Below are 17,831 nucleotides of genomic sequence, written 5' to 3'. Positions count from 1 at the left end.
ATGTGATTCGGAGTTGATTTGATATGGTTCGGCATGAGTTTTGAAAGTTGAAAGTCCATTAGTTTATTAGGCTTAAATTGGGGTGCGATTCATGGTTTTGATATTGTTTTATGTGATTTGAGACCTCGAGTAGGTTCGCGCTATGTGTTGGGATTGGTTGATGTGATTGGACGGAGTCCCGGGGGCCTCGGGTATTTTTCGGATTGATGGCGGATCATTTTTGGACTTGGAGGAACTGTTGAAGTTTCTCAATCCTAATGCTTTCGCATTTGCGATGGATTAGCCGCACATGCGAGGCCGTAGAAGCAGCCAGGTGGTCATAGATGCGAAGCTAGGCTGGAAGGAATGGGTCTGCAGGGGCGGACTATTGAGCTCAGGTGTGCAACCGCAGGAGCAAAGGGGGCTTTCGCAGAAGAGACAGGTCGGGAGGCCAATTCATTTCCGCATCTGCGAATGTTTTTCGGAGATGCGACTTCGCAAGTGTGACTAAATGGATCGAAAATGCGATTTTGCTGGGCATTTTTATATTCTAAGGGTTTTGTTATTTCCTCATTTTGCATGTTGTGAAGTTCGGCTAAGGGCATTTTTGGGAGATGTTTTGCTAGAATTGAAGAGGTAAGTGGAGTTTATTCAATTTTGATGATAGATATTGATTACCGATGGATTATTTCATCTAGTTTATGTGAATTCAAATTAAAATTTGGGGATTTTTTACTATGATTTTGGAGAGTGAGAATTGATGATTTGAGGATCGATTTGAGGTCAGAATTGGATGTAATTGGTATGGTTGGACTCGTATTAGAATGGCTGCTCATAATTTGTGAGTTTTAACAGGTTCTAGGGTGCGGGCCCGAGGTTGTCTTTTTGGGTTGACTTTTTAATTTGAGTTAAAGATCTTAGCTTTATCTTGTGGAATCATTTCCTATGGGTTTTATTGATGATATTATATTATTTTGGCTAGATTCGAGCTGTACGGAGATTGATACATGCGGGAAGGACTTTTTCGAGGAGTGATTTGCTTACTTGAGGTAAGTATCTTACCTAGAATTGGTTGAGGTACTAGTTTCCTAAGTTATTTGTGATAGCTAGTGGCACACATGTGTGGGGCTAAGCCCATGTGCGTGCACCAGGGTATTTTCCATGCTCTGGGTAGCGCTTAGGCTATGATATACCTTGAATTGATTGCTAAGCTTCATATTGTGATGTTTCTCTTATGTGTACCCATGTTGTGAGCTACTTGAGCCATGTTTGAGGTTATATAGAGGTTAATTTCCTGATTAAACTTGTTAGTTGCTATTTTGTGATGTATTTACTTGACTTAAGTTATGATATCACACTTGCACATGCACAGACCTTAGCATGTTACTTATACCAGTCCAAAAGTATGAAATTTGGTGTTCTTTGATCATGTACCTGTATTCTTGCATATCTACCTTATGTGTGATATGGATTGGACTGGTAGCCTGTGGCCATAATGGGCGGATTATGATATTGTGCATGTGACCATGCCGGGCGGACTGTGATATTGTGCATGTGACCACACCGGGCGGATTCGTGATATTGAGCATGTGACCACTCCGGGTGGATTATGATTATTGCACGTGACTACACCGTGCAGCGTCCATCCCCCTAGGGTCTCATGTGCCTTCTTGATGGTGTATACGCGGAATGAGGAAAATTGATCAGTGGTTTGGTACGGTTATGGAAACTCTGAGGAAAATTTGGCCAATGTTTCATTTGATTATTGCATTTCATCTTTACTTGCAACTTCTTTGACTACTACATCCTTTAATTGAATATCTTCTTTATATACTGGGTTCTGATTGAGCATAGTACGTTAAGTGATTGTGTGCACCTAGGTGGTTCTTTCTATGATTTATGTCTTGATCGTATTATTGTTCTGTACTTGTTGCATTTATGAACTGTACATGTTATAGCGAGTATAATTTATCATTATTGTTTCTATTACCTCACCAAGGTTAGTTATGATACTTGCTGAGTACATAGGGTCGATTGTACTCATACTACACTCTACACTTAATTGTACAGATCCAGGTGTCGGATCTAGTCATCAGTAGTTAAGTTGGTGACCGAGGAACGAGGTAGAGCTGCATCTCGACCACAGTCTTGGCGTCTCTTTTCATTTTGTATTATTGTCTTTTATTTCAGACATAATGGTTATTTACCACTTAGAGACTTATATTTTTTATTAGAGCTCATGACTTTCTATTTACTAGTATTGGGGAATCTATCATGTATTGGCATTATTATGTTATATTTGAAGGCCTTAGACTTGTATCATTTTGTTAATTATGTTATTATATTTTGTCTTGTTATGTTCGGCTTGCCTAGAAGGTGTGTTAGGCGCCCATCACACCCAATTGGTAGTTTTGGGACATGATAAGTTGATATCAGTCTGAAATGATAGAAATAGGCACACCATGCAAATGAACTATCTCCTAGATGTAAATCTAGGCCAACCTCTCCTAAGTATAAATAGTCAATACTGGTATGAAGTGCGGGGACTTGGTCAACCTATTAACAATGGGTCAAATGGAAATAAACTTCCTCAAGCTACGTGGTAAACCAACCATGAAGTCCATAGTGATACGTTGTCACTTCCACTGCGGTATAATCATCTTCTGAGTCAAACAACCTGGTTTCTGAAGTTCATACTTGATTTGTTGGCAATTCAAACACTGTGAAACATGCCCAACAATGTCCTTATTCCTCCTCCACCACAAATAGTGTTACTTTAAGTCACGATATATCTTCGTAGTAACTAGGTGAATAGAATACCATGAATTGTGAGTCTCCTCATGTATTAACTCCCTAAAACCATCTAAATTAGGAACACACAATCTATAATGATCCGGCCGGTCATTTTGAGTATTGCCCTATTTATTGTCTCCTCTATGTTCCTTTGTGGTTATGTGACTTGCGGGAGTGGTTGGTTTGGTTTCGGGTATTTTTGGAGTGAATTAGAATACTTAGTCCCAAAGTTGGAAGCTTAAGTTAAAAGAGTTGACCGGAGTTAGACTTTTGTGTAGACAACTCCGGAATAGAGTTTTGATGGTTCCAATAGTTTTATATGGTGATTTTGGACTTAGACGTATGTCCGGATATTGATTTAGAGGTCCGTAGGTTAGTTTGAGGCTTTTTGGCGAACGTTGGAAAGTTGAAGGCTTGGAAGGTTGATAGGTTTGATTGAGGATTGATTTTATTAATATCGGGCTTGCATTTTGATTCCGGGAGTTGGTGTAGGTCCGTTGTGTCATTTGAGACTTGCATGCAAAATTTGAGCTCATTCGGAGGTTGTTTGGTATGATTCGGCATTTGTTTTAGGAGTTGAATGTCCATTGATTCAATAGGCTTGCAATGGGGTGTAATCCGTAGATTTGATGTTGTTTGATGTTGTTTGATGTTATTTAAGGCCTAGAATAGGTTCATGTTATGGTTTGGGATTTAATGCTATGTTTGGAGGGGGCCCCGGATGTAAGGCCCCGTAAAATTTTGCAAAAAAAAAAATAATGTTTCGTGGTGCCGAATTGGTTTTACGTGTTGTGTATTATATAAATTCACCGGAAAGTAAAGAAAACATTTTGGCGGAAAAGCACGTTTATGCGGTCCATTATGCGACCGCATAATCACTCTGTGAGCCGCATAATGGCCGCAGAAGTGAGCAGGAGAGGGCCAAATCTGGCAGCAACTATGCGGTCGACTATGCGACCGCATAACTGTTATGCGGTGCATTATGTGATCGCATAACAGTTATGCGGACCGCATAGTGACCGCATACACAGGCAGATTTGTGATCAGTTTTGTCAGCAAGTATGCGACCATTATGCGATCCGCATATCCATTATGCGGTCGCATATGCGACCGCAGAACTGTTCCGGAGCTCCATTTTTGGGTTTTTAAAACCCGACCCTATTTCGTTAAATACACTCTTTGGGCCATTTTTAAGCTATAATCTGATATTTTAGAGTGAGAGAGAGTGCCCTAGAGTGAGAAGGTGTTCTTCAATAATTGTTCTTCAATTCTTGCCCAAGTTTTGGAAGATTAAGAAGGGAAACTCACTAGGTCTTCATCCTAGAGGTAAGATTCTACACCCTAACCCTCACTTTCAAATTTTATGTAGAAATGGATAATTAGCAAGATAATTTCTGGGCAGGAGGGTTGTTTATTTACATGCATGTGTTATAAAAGGGTGTAGGAAGATTGTTGAGCTAAAAATGGTAAAGATTGGGTTGTGGTATGATGGAATTCTCCATAAAAAGACCTTGGAACCTTAATGCACACTTAGTGTTTGATAAAATGCTCAAATGAGCTAGAACCATGATCATCTTCCTAATTTTGATTCAATTTGTTATATTTCTACAATAGATTGAAGTTGCTAAGAATTCCAGAATATTTTAGAGTTTAAGGAAGCTCAATTGAGGTATGTTGGCTAAAGTCTTCTCTTAGAATTGGATCCTACGATATTCATGTGAATTATGTAAGTCCCGAGGGGATCATTATAAAATTGGTTGTTCCGAGTAAGATTGGGTTGAAATATATAAGTTCAACAAGTATTCCAAATGCTTTATTTATGTTATGTTATCAATTGAGGATGTGTTAAAAATATGGGTTGTGCATTAGAAATGTTCGACTTCAAGTTAAATTCAAACGAAGTCTATTATGCCAAATTTTGTGAAATATCTCTATGTGCCTTAGACTCTTAATTGCTCACATGTGTGCTACATGCCTTGACTTGAATTGTTGTTGTTGATGATGATGATGTTGATGTTAGAAAGTGAAAAGGTGAGCTTGAAATACTAAATATGGCCAATATGCCAAGAATGTTGCTGGAGAATTAGTCAAGCCAAATGACATCACCAAGACCTCATAATGACCATAACGAGTCCTAAAAGCTATCTTTATGATTTCCAAAGCCCTAATCTTCACCTGATGATAACCCAATCTCAAGTCAATCTCAGAAAACACCTTAGCACCTTGAAGTTAATCAAAACAATCATCAATATAAGGCGATAGATACTTGTTCTTGATTGTAACCATATTCAACTACCTATAGTCAATGCACATCCTCATAGTACTATCTTTCTTCATCAAAAATAGCACAGGTGCATACCAAGGAGAAACACTTGATCAGATGAATCCCTAGTCAAGCAAATCTTGTAATTGCTCCTTTAACTCAGCTAGAGTCATGTAGTATGGTGAATATATATAGGCTGAGTGCACGTTACCAAATTAATATCTCTATATGGTGGCATACCCGGTATATCCATGGGAAACACATTTTGTAAACTCTCTTATAACTGGTACTGACTCCATAAAACGGACCTCAATGATCGTATCCTGATTAAAAGCCAAATATGCCAGACACCCCTTCTCACCCATACGTTAAACCTTCATGAATGAAATCACCCTACTTGTAGAATGACTAAGTGTCTCTCTTTACTCCAATATAGGCACTTCTGGCATAGCTAAAGTCACAGTCTTGAAGAAGGCCGAGGCGTCTGATAGGCACAGTTGGGGTACTCAGGCCTTTGTTCCAGCTCCAATTACTAAACTACCTATCAAGACTCCAATTACTAAACTACCTATGGCCCAAGTCTCCATAGTCAAAATAACCCCTAGAAGAAAAAGGCTACTTTGATTGTACATGCCCCTGATAACCTAAGTAACTACCAGAAGAACCCTACATCAATGTAGAACTAAAAGAATCTTGAGATGGAGATGCAATGAAGGATGACAGGCTTGGAGCGGTGCGAGAAGCCTGAAGTGTTGAATGTACTGGCCTACTAGAATGGCCTCTCCCAAAAGAACCCTTCCTCCAGATGAGGTTCCACTAAAACCACCCTGACAATTATGTCTCTTAGCATCCCACTCCTCTCTATCATTCCTCCATATGCACACAACCTCCACCCAATCTCCACGGCTTGACCTAAAGTTGTCTATGTCTCTGCCTTTCGAGCCATACTGAGTTTAATTCCAACATTAATTCCATTAATGAACCTCTTCACCTTCTCAGTTTAGGTAGGGATCAAAAAAGCTGCATAGCAAGATAAGTCTATAAACCCCATCTCATACTCAAGAACAAACATGTGATCTTGTTGTAAGTGCTTAAACTGGCTACCCAACTTGTCCTACTAGTGAGGGGAATGAACTTCTCCAAGAAAAGAGTCAAAAACTAAGTCCATGTGAGAGGAAGTGACCCTGCTGGTCTACTTTGCTCATAAGTCTGCCACCAACTCTTAGTTGGAAACCTCAATTGAAAGTGAAATCAACTCTATTGGACTTCATAAGGCCCAAACTACTTAGAATCTCATGGCATCTATGTAAATAGTCATGAGCTTCAACAGCGATATCACCATGAAAATGAGGAGGATCTAACTTTTAGAATGAATCAATCTTCTTCTACTCCTACACAATATAGAGGGCTTAAACTCTAGTCGTGCTGAAGTAATAGACTGAACTACTATATATATATATATATATATATATATATATATATACACACACACACACACACACACACACATACTGTTAGCATCTTGGACCATAGGAATTATCCTCACCTATGTCATGGCCTCAAAGAAACTCAAAATTTGGATCATGGTTTCCTGAAATACTAGGGTAGCAATAAAGCCCTCGGGAAACTGTGCTGAACCCGATGGAATTATCTTATTTGGGACTTGGTCTACCTCTAGATTTGTAGGTGGATTAACTAAAGCAACTCTAATATGACCATGAGTATATGTATGTGCTCTGCCCCTCAAGGGTGCTACCGTATATGCCCTAATTTGAGCTCCAGCCCTACCCTGACCCATTTTTCATTGCTTTGTCTTGTGGTATTGGTCGTTGCTCAGCAGTTGCCGATACACGTGTCTTCACAATCTATGAGAGAATAAAAGAGTAAAGATTCAAACTTCAGGATGAAACATAGTAGCACGATAAGGAAAAAAACAAAGGGAAGTTTCCTAAATGCCCTGCAGCCTCTCAAAGTAAGTATAGATGTCTCCATATCGATTCGCAAGACTCTATTAGACATGTTCATGACTTGTGAGATCTGTGAAACTTAGGCTCTTATACCAACTTATCATGATCCAGATTTCACCCGTATCGTACCTAATCCAACCCGCTAGGCGAACCAACATGCATGAAACCCAATTGGTGTACTCATAACATTATAAGCATGTCTAAAATAGATAAAATATCATAAAGGAAGTTTGAAGCCCTTGAAGCCGCATAACACCATCATCCCCAATCACGACCTTCTTAGCACCACCCCGTTGCATCGTGTCTTTCAACACCAACAAGTGAGGATCATCGAAATGGCGAGCCTTGATGCGCTCCGACAAAGATGAACGTACCACAACGTAAGCAAGAACCCTAATAGGCTCCAAAATATCCAACCTCATGAACCAGTTAGCCAAAGCCTGAACATCCATAACTAATGGCCTCTCCACTGTCGGTATAAATACCAAACTGCCCATGCTCTCCGCCTTCCTACTCAAGGCATCGGCCACCACATTGGCCTTCCCCGGATGATATAATATGGTGATATCATAGTATTTCAATAACTCCAATCATATATGTTGCCTCAAATTAAGATCCTTTTGCTTGGATATATGGTGGAGGCTCCGATGATCGACATAGACCTCACATGGCACGTTGTATAGATAGTGCCTCCAAATCTTGAGCACATGAATAATGGCTACTAACCAAATCATGCACAGGGTAATTCTTCTTATGGATCTTCAACTAACAAGACACGTAGGCAATCACCCTACCATCTTGCATCAATACCGCGCCAACACTATGGGCAACACTAACTCTGGGGTTGTAGCCAAGGCAGTCTTGAGCTTCTGAAAGATCTTCTCTCACTTGTCAGGCCATCTGAAAAGAGTGCCCTTCTAAATCAACTTGGTCAATGGGGCTAAGATAGATGAAAACCCCTTCACGAATCGACTATAGTAGCCCGCCAAACCCAAGAAGCTCCGAACTTATCACGACCCAAAATCCTAACCAATCAGGGTTGTGATAGCGCCTAACACCACTTGCTAATCAAGCCAACATATAATAGAAAATATGAAAGAACTTCAATTTACGACTAATAGCAAGATAATAATATGATGTAAAAGCAACTCAGAAGTATACATGAATATTCTAAGATCATTAGAGCGTTCGACCATCCCAAGACATAAAGTCGCAAGTACATGATCTACTAGAGCTTCATGATCTACTAGAGCTTACTAAATACATTTTTTTGAAAGAGATACAATATTATCTAGACAGTAGAAACCATATAACAGAAATAGGAAGATGGCTTCAATGTCGGCAAACGAAATGCAGCTCTACCTCGAGTCGTTGCGCTAAGCACCTCTTGGGATTCCACTAGTACCAATGTCCGAATCTCTGTAGCTGAAGTATGTCCAGTTCTGAACTGCCTCTATCTTCTTAAGATCAACCTTGATACCCTCCGAGGACACAATATGACCCAAGAAGGGACAGGGTCCAACCATAACTCACACTTCGAAAACTTGGCATATAGTTGATGATCCTTCAAAGTCTAAAGTATATTACACAGGTGCTGCTCTTGCTCCTCCCTACTATGGGAGTAAACCAAAATATCATCAATGAAGACAATCATAAAGGAATCCAAGTAATTCTTGAATACTCGGTACATCAAATCCATGAAGAATGTTGGAGCATTAGACAAGTCAAATGACATCATCAAGAACTCGTAGTGACCATATCTTGTCCTAAAAGTTGTCTTAAGGACATCTGATGCCCTAATCTTCACCTGATGGTAACTAGTTCTCAAATCAATCTTGGAAAACACCTTGGCACCTTGAATCTAGTCAAATAAATCATCAATCCTAGACTATGGATACTTGTTCTTGATAGTGACCTTGTTCAACTACCGATAGGCAATGCACATCCTCATCAATCCATCCTTTTTCTTAACAAACAACACTTGCGCACTCCACGGTGAAAAACTAGGTCTAATGAATCCCTTGTCAAGCAAATCCTGCAATTGATCCTTCAATTCCTTCGACTCAACTGGAGCCATACGGTACAGTGGAATAGAAGTAGGATGAGTGTCTGGAACCAAATCAATGCAAAAGTTAATATCCCTGTCGGGTGCCGTACCCCGAAAATCTGTATGAAACACCTCTGGAAACTCACTCACAACCGGTATTGAATACTTAGAAGGAACCTCCACAATAAAATCCCGGATGTAAACCAAATACGCTAAACGCCCTTCTCGGCTATACATCGAGCCTTCAAATATGAGACCACCCTGCTAGTGGAGTGCCCAAGGGTCCCTCTCCACTCTAATCTAGGAGACCCCGGCATGGATAAAGTCACAGTCTTGGAATGATAATCCAAGATAGTGTGATATGGGGACAACCAATCCATACCAAGAATTACCTTAAAATCCACCATATTTAGCAACAGAAGATCAAGTATAATATCAAAACCATTAATAGTAACAACACAAGACCAGTATACCCAATCAACTACTATGGAATCTCTAAGTTGTGTAGATACCAAAATAGGAACATCAAGAGATTCATGAGAAATACTCAAATGCGAAGCAAAATATGAATACACATAAGAAACCCAGATTAAACAACACGGAAGAATCTTTATGACAAACTGAGATAATACCTGTAATAACTGCATCGGACGATTCCACCTCAGGTCTAGCCGAAAATGCATAACAATGGGGATGAATCCCACCAACATATCCTCCATCTCTAGGGCGACTCTCACTAACAGACCTCCACCTCTAACTATTTGGCCTCCACCTCGAGCTACCTAACCCCCGCCTCTAGCTGGCTGAGCGGGTGGTGGAGCCACCGATGCCAAAATCATGGCATGAGTACCTTGATGTGGCATATTGCTCTGCAACCTCGGGAAAAACCTAATGACGTGTATCAAATCCCCACATACATTACAATCCCTCTACTGATATGGCATCTTAACATGGAGCTATCCCATACAACCTGAATAACTACTCTAGTAACTCTATATCGGAGGTTCACTAGCCGGAGTTGGAGGTGCACTGAATGATAGCTGCTCAAAATGAGATCCATAAGCATTGGGGCTGGCTGATGTACCATGGGTGACCTGTAGAGCTGACTGTATCGGTCTAATAGGATGTCCTATACTAAAGGAACCCCTACCTCCAAATGAGGCACCATTGAATCCTCCAAAATAACGGGGCCTCTTGTCAGAGGTCGTCTCCCTCGCCTGGCCTCTGATGCGCTCAATCCTCCATACGATCTCCACTTCCTGAGTTAAAAGAAATCTCAGCCTCGATCTCTCTGGTCATTTAAAGTCTGATGCCACATATAAGACCCTCTATGAACCTCCGTACCTTCTCACTCTCAGTAGGGATCAGGATAACTGCATGGGATGACAAATCAAAAAATTGAGTCTCATACTGAGAAACCGTTATGCTACCCTACAAAAAGAGCTCGAATCGACTGTGCAACTCCTCTCTTTGAGTGAAGTGAATAATCTTCTCCAAAAATAACTGCCAAAACTGAGCCCATATGAGAGGAGGTGATCCTGCTGGCCTGTCTTGCTCGTAAACCTTCCACCACCTCTTGGCGGAACCATACATCTGAAAAAAATAGTGAAATCAACTCTATTAGACTCCACTAGTCCCATGTTGCGCAAAATCTCATGGCAATGGTCCAAGAAGTCTTGGGTCCTCTGAAGGTACACCACTAAAGTAAGGGGGAAACTTAGTAAACCTATCAAACCTCTTCAGCTCATCAGTTGACATCGCGGGTCTGTCCCCGGGCTGTATAGAAATAATGGGCCAAGCCGCCCTAACTAGTAGAACTACTAGGGTCTGATAACCATGGACTATTTGCTCTAGGGTATGAGTAGCAGGAGTGTGAATTCCTCCCCCGACCTGAAAAATGGATGGTGCCACATAAAACACACTGTCCTGAGCCATACTCTCCATGAAGCCAACCATGCTGACTAAGGCATCCTAAAGTACTGGGTAGCAATGAACCCTTCTGGGACCTGAGTTGGTCCTAATGGCTTAGTCAGAACTTGGATCTCATCATCCTTTTCTATCTAAGGCTTGACAACGGGTGCTACTACGTGTGCTCTAGGCTGAGCTTTGCCTATAACTCTGGCTCTGCCTCGGCCCCTATCCCTGGTACTGCCTACAATTTAGGGCTCTGACTCCTGATCAGCTATGGATGACATAGGCATCTCACCATCTGTGAAAGATAAGAGAAGAAAGATTCAATCTTAATGATAGAACAAAGTTGCACGATAGAGAAAGAAAGAAAGTGAAGTTTCCTAAAGCCTTATAGCCTCTAGAAGATAAGTACAGACGTCTTCGTACCGATCTTCAAGATTCTAGTAAGCTTGCTCATGACTCATGAGACCTATGAAACCTAGGGCTTTGATACCAACTTGTCACGATACAAAATCCCAACCAATTAGGGTTGTGATGGTGCCTAATACCGCTTGCTAGGCAAGAAAATACACAATAGAAAAAACGAAAAACCTACAATTTACGACTAACATCAACATAATAATATGATGTAAAAGCAACTCCAAAGTATACATGGATAGTCTAAGATCAACACTAACATTCAACCATCCCAAGACGTGGAGTCAAAAGTACATGAGCTACTAGAGTTTACTAAATACATTATTTTGAAAGAAATACAATACTCTCTGGAAAGTAGAAATGGTACAATAGAAATAGGAAGATGACTATAAAGCTTGCGAACGGAATGCAGCTCTACCTCGAGTCATCTATGTGGTATCCGCTAAGCACCTCTTGGGACTTCACCAGTACCGATGTATGAATCGACACACAAGAAGTGCAGAAGTGTAGTATGAGTACAACTGACCCAACGTACTCCGTAATTGTCGAGCCTAACCTCAATGAGGTAGTAACGAGGCTAAGACAAGACGCCTACAACTAAACCTGAGTAGTTATAATATCAAGAAATGCGAGATGACAAGTACAAAGTATAAAGCAGGATAATAACGTGTGAGAAAGACAATAAGTACATAAGTAAAGGAAGATAAAATGAGATAGTAAAGGAAGGTATCACTAAGTGAACAACAACTCATGCTTTTTCAACAACTCTGACAATCTTTCAAAAGTAAATTACGAAACCACAAAGCCAAGTCAATAATCCGAATAACAAAGAAAGGAACAACGAAACAACAAACGAAACCAATCACTCTACGTCACAAGCACGGCAATACCCTTCGTCCATTTCACTCTTACTCACCAAGTATCACATAAAACACAATACCAAGAAAGGTGGGAAGCATAAACAACATCAAATGTAACATTTGAACATAACTCTCCATATGAGAATTAACCAACACTTTTGCACCAACAACCAATTAAAAATTCAATGATCTCAACGCTCAATATCTCAATAAGATCAACATAGGAAACAACATGAACACGAGAAATCAAAGAGTTTTACAATTTATCTAGCGCATGGAAGACATAATACACAAAGTAACATAGCACAATTAAGGCTAATTCTACCCGCATGCTTATCTCATGGCCAATGCATATACACTCGTCACCTTGTATATATGACGGCCACAACACATAGATCACATAGCAAATAGACTTAATTACACCCTAATTCCCTCAATCAATATTGACCAAGAAACTTACCTCTTTATAGGGCAAGATCAATAATCCAACATGACCTTCCTTTTGGAACAAGCCTTCAAACCACCCGAATCTAGTCAATTATTACTCAAATAAGTCAAACAAGCTTTAAAAACTACCCTTGTACAAAAAAGGTTCAATCTTAACATAATTAGAAAAGTCAACAAAAAGTAAACTAGATCCCACATGGTTGAAATCCAAAATTAAGACCAAATCCAGATTACACATTCATCCCTGAGCCCGAATGTGTGATTTGTTTCAAAATTCAACCTTAATTTGAGGTCTAAATCTCAATGAAGGTGGGTATGTGGATCATCGGATGATATTTCCTATGGCTTCGCGCCAATTGGGGGAGTCTACTATCGACGGTCAGATTGCATGGTCATGTGTTATATCAGTTTTTGTATGAGTTATATTTGTGGTATTGAAGGATTCCCTGAAATTGTATATGGCTAAGGGTCAGATATTTGCATGGGATAATGCTGCGACTTGCAATATTTCTGTATCATTGTAAATTCTACATTTCAGTATCAGAAAAGTTGGAAAAACAGCTTCAGATACACAAAATTTCTCTTCAAAGTGGGTACCTCGGTTACGGTATTATTGGGTGCTTCAGAGAAAATACAGTGGTCTATGGGCTTTCGAACGACGTGGTTTGTGCTAGGATCTCCTGCAGTGGAATTTGGTTTAAGATAATTGTGTACCAACAAGGGGATGTATTAACATAAAGACAAGACGAGGAGGATTCAAAGAAATGGGTCAGTTAGGTGATGTTGGGTCAGTATAGAAATAAAGGTAATTGGTTCTTTTGGTGTGGTAATGCTTTACCAATATTTTGTGGCAGTACTCTTGGGTTTGACGGCTTACGTGACTTGGTTGAGTTAGGGAAATTCAGTTCAGGTGGCTCTTGGAGTGTTGCATGGTTGACTGCGCCTTGATTATGGTCTTCTATTTGTTATATATGGTGATCTCCATTTCTCCATGGCTATGGTCATGTGCTTTGCGTGTTTGTTGTTGATATGCATACGGTTGTTGATTGCAAGCCTCATAGCTCGACGTATTCCATGTGGACTGGTGCCTGGATTCGGTCACGTATAGCAACAGGGTTATGTTGGGATATGATCCTTGAGCGTATCCAGTATGTTTGTTTCTCCTTATGTGATGGTTTTGTAGTATTACGCTTGGTGATGGTATCTATTGAGCTAGCGAGGTGGTTCTTTCATTTCATTCCCTTTCCATTATTGGGTATATATGAGCTAGTGTTCATTGGTGCACCGATTACATGGTGTGTGACTCTAAATAGGATTAGTGTGCCATGTTGGTAGAGCAGCTTATACTGGATGGGGTGAGGTTATTTGACCTGGAATGAGTTTTATCGGACTTAATTAAGTTATGTTGGAAAGATAATGTCACTAGTCAGCTTTGATTTTGGCTAAGGTTCTTGTCGGGCAAGAAAGCTCCATGACTTGTTGATGTTATTGGTTGTTAAGAGTTTATGCGTGTTTCTTTCATCATTGGAAGAGTACGAAGATTTGGAACAAGATTTTTATTGATAGGAGGTTAGATATTGGTACTGGGTTTGCTATTTGAGCAGCTATTGTGGTTGGGAGCTATTGCTATGTGTATCTGGGTTATGTGAAATATCATGTGATTATACTTGGGATATGGTTATGGCATGATGTAGCTTGATTCAGACTTATACAACGTATAGATGTGAGAATCGGGTATTATAATGAATTTTGGAAGTTGGAGACTAGGTTCTAAGGGGTGTGAGCTAAGCTTGAGGTAAAGATCTTTAGTTAGATTATGTTTCCAGACTTATATAGGTTGAGGTGATGTGGGATAACTAATGGGTATGTGTATGGCAAGTTTATACAGCGATTTGATGGCTTTGGAATGACTCTTGGCACGTTCGAGGACGAATGGGGAGAATATAATGACCAGACTAGTCGTTTTGAGCTTTAGCATTCCATTCGGTGGTTTGAGACTTTGAGTAGCTTCATATTATGTATTATGACTTGCGTGTATGGTTGGTTTTGGTTTTCGAGCGGTTCGGGATTGATTTGGAAGAATGATTCTCGTTTTAGAAGCTTTAAGTTAGAAGAGTTGACCAAGGTTTGACTTTTGAGTAAACATACTCGGAATCGGGTTTTGATTTTTCCGATAGGTTCATATGATGATTTTAGACTTGTACGTATGTTCAAATTTGGTTTTGGAGGTTCCTAGAAGAATTCGACACTATTTGTCGAAAGTTGGCAATTTGAGAAACGTAAGAGTTCATAAGTTTGACCAAGAGTTGACTTTGATTTTATTGGACTCCAATTGGTGTTCCGATACTTTGGATAGGTATATATAGTTTTGTGTGCAAATTTTGAAAGTAATCCGAAGTGTTTAAGTGTGATTCGGACACTCTTTTAAAAGAATGAAGATTTAACAACTCAAGAGAAATTCTATTCGGTTTGAGCCTCGATTCTTTGTTGTGATATTCTCATGGGTGTTTTGAGGCTTTGGATAAGTTTGGATGATGTATTTGTACTTGCTGATATGATTGGATGGGGTCCCGAGGGGCTCGGATGTGTTTTAGATCATTGGTTGAGAAACTAGTTAAGGATTTGAAGTTTGACCATAGTCAATATCGGGTCAACATGACCTCTTTTCGGTGTTTTGAGTGAGCGAGCAAGTTCGCAACGTGCTTTATGATTGCAATGCATATATACGATTTGTGCCAAGGAGGTTTCGAATGAGTTATGGGTGCTAAAACGAAGATTTTTTTATTGCTGGTTTTTTTTTTCTGGTGTAAGTAATTACGAAAATGCCATTTATGTCCCAGAAAATTTTAGATTTCTTTTAAAACTTCAAAACATCATATTTCCCTCATTTTAAGGCCAAATTGGGTGATTCAATAGGCTATCTTGGGTGTAATCTCGCAAGGATCATGTTTGGCTTATCAAATGTGGATTTAGGGATCATCTAGGACCTGATTCGAGCTGGAATAACTACTGTATTTTTTTCTTCTTTCAAAATTTAGTTATTTTTTCTCACAAGATTTTGGAGCTCGGTTTTGGGCGATTTTGAAGGGGATTTTACTACTTGGATTGGGGTAAGTATTTTTTACTCTGATTTTTTATTATTTCATCATTCCAACCCCATTTTCAGTGTTTGATTAAGTATTTGAATTGGAGAAATTGAGGATTTTAGTAAAAACTCTCTAAAATATAAATTGATAGTTTGAAGGCCGATTTGAGGTTGGAATTGAATGATTTTGGTACGGTTGGACTCATATCGAAATGGTTGTTTGAAATTTATGGGTTTTGTCGGATTCTGAGGTGCGAGCCAGGGTTGACTTTTTGGATTGACTTTTAGATTATAGTTAAAGATCAAATCTTTATTATCCGAGATTGTTTCCTATGGCTTTTATTTATAATATTAAGTTATTTTGGATAGATTCGAGCCGTCAAGAGTTAGATTTGCATGGAAAGGGCTTACTAGTGGATTGACTTAACTTGTTTGAGGTCAGTATCTTGCCTAACTTTGTGTGGGGGAACTACCCCTTAGTATTGGGTTTGATTGTACTATTTGAATTATGTGGAAAGCATGTACATAAGATGACGAGTGTGTACACGGGCTTATATATGAACAACTGACCGGTTTGGACTCTTAGGTTACTTGTAAGCATTTAATTGAAGTTGTTATTATTTGTTCTATCTTTTGTCGTCAAGTTTACTCTTACATGCTTTAATTGAAGTTATTAATATAGGTCCTAGTTTCCATTGTCGAGGTTTCCCTTATATGCATTTGTTTGTAGTTGTTGTTACATGCTATTCTCTCCATTGTTGAGCTATTCTCATGTATTTAGTTGTAGTTATTATTCTATTCTATCTCTTTCATTGTTAAGCTTATGTTATGTACCTTAATTGGAAGTTGTCATTTCATGAGAATACCTTCATTGTTGAATTATTGAGGTTGTAGTTATGAAAGCTATTAACACTTTATGGTTGAAGTTGTTGATTATTGGGATATCTTTCCTTGTTGAGTTATTTCCCATTCATTTTGTTATTTTTGAGATTCTTGTACATATTGTGGTTGAGCCATGGCCTATGTGTTGTGGTAACATTGGTATTGTTGATTTTGGAAATGTTGTGGCATATAGGCACGTGTGGTGCGAGTTGATTATTGTGATGTGATATTGATGTGCATGTGGCAGTATAAGGATAGGGGTCGATGTGCATGTGGCGATATAAGGTGGGATTTATACGTGTGTTGCTAGTAAGGGAATTACTTGAATCCACGCGGTGAAATAAGGGGGCTAAAGCGCATGTAGCTATTTCGAGAAAAATATTTTTAAAAATAAATGCAAGGCCCACGCGGCGATATAAAGAAGATTGTTATTGTGACTTGTGAAATGTGATTTTGAGGCATGGTACTCGGTTGTGATTCTTATTGTACATCCTATGTTGGAATGGATCGTAAATTGAACGATTATTGTTTTTTCTTAAAACATTTCACTTGTATTTTAATTGTATTTGGTTATTTGTTGAAATTCTTGTGTTGGAACCATTGTGACTTTTTGTGTGAGTCATGCATTCTATGTGATTTGTTGTGTTGCTTTAATGTGTCAATATGTGCCTCCATTATTACTTGGTGAATCAATTGTCAAGATGAATTTACATGTGTGGAGTCACTATCTCATATTATGTTGAGTTGTTGGTACGTAGCATAACAGTTTTAAATAAAGGAATTATTAACATGCTTTATTTTATGTGAATCTTAATATATAACTCGTTATCTCTCTCGGTGCTTTACTATTTTTAAATGGTTATCATATTTTACTTTAATTGGGTTCTCAAATTAAATTCACTACCCCATTTGATGTTTTACTTTACTTAAAATTGTTATCACTCTTTACTTTAACAAATTCTATATTTAATTCATTAAATTATCTGATGTTTTACTTTGTTTTAAAACGTTACTTTACTTTACCATATTGATTTCTAAACTAAACTCATTTGATACTCTATTTTCGTATAAATTGTATTTTATTTTACTTTATTTAATTCTAAAATAAACTCATTATCTCATTTGACGCCTTACTTTATTCAGGATTGTTATTATGCCTTATTGTATTTAAATAAATCTC

The sequence above is a fragment of the Nicotiana tomentosiformis genome, chromosome 5 (genome assembly GCF_000390325.3).
Source record: "Nicotiana tomentosiformis chromosome 5, ASM39032v3, whole genome shotgun sequence".
Taxonomy (NCBI): domain Eukaryota; kingdom Viridiplantae; phylum Streptophyta; class Magnoliopsida; order Solanales; family Solanaceae; genus Nicotiana; species Nicotiana tomentosiformis.
Note: the sequence above shows the minus strand (reverse complement) of the source record.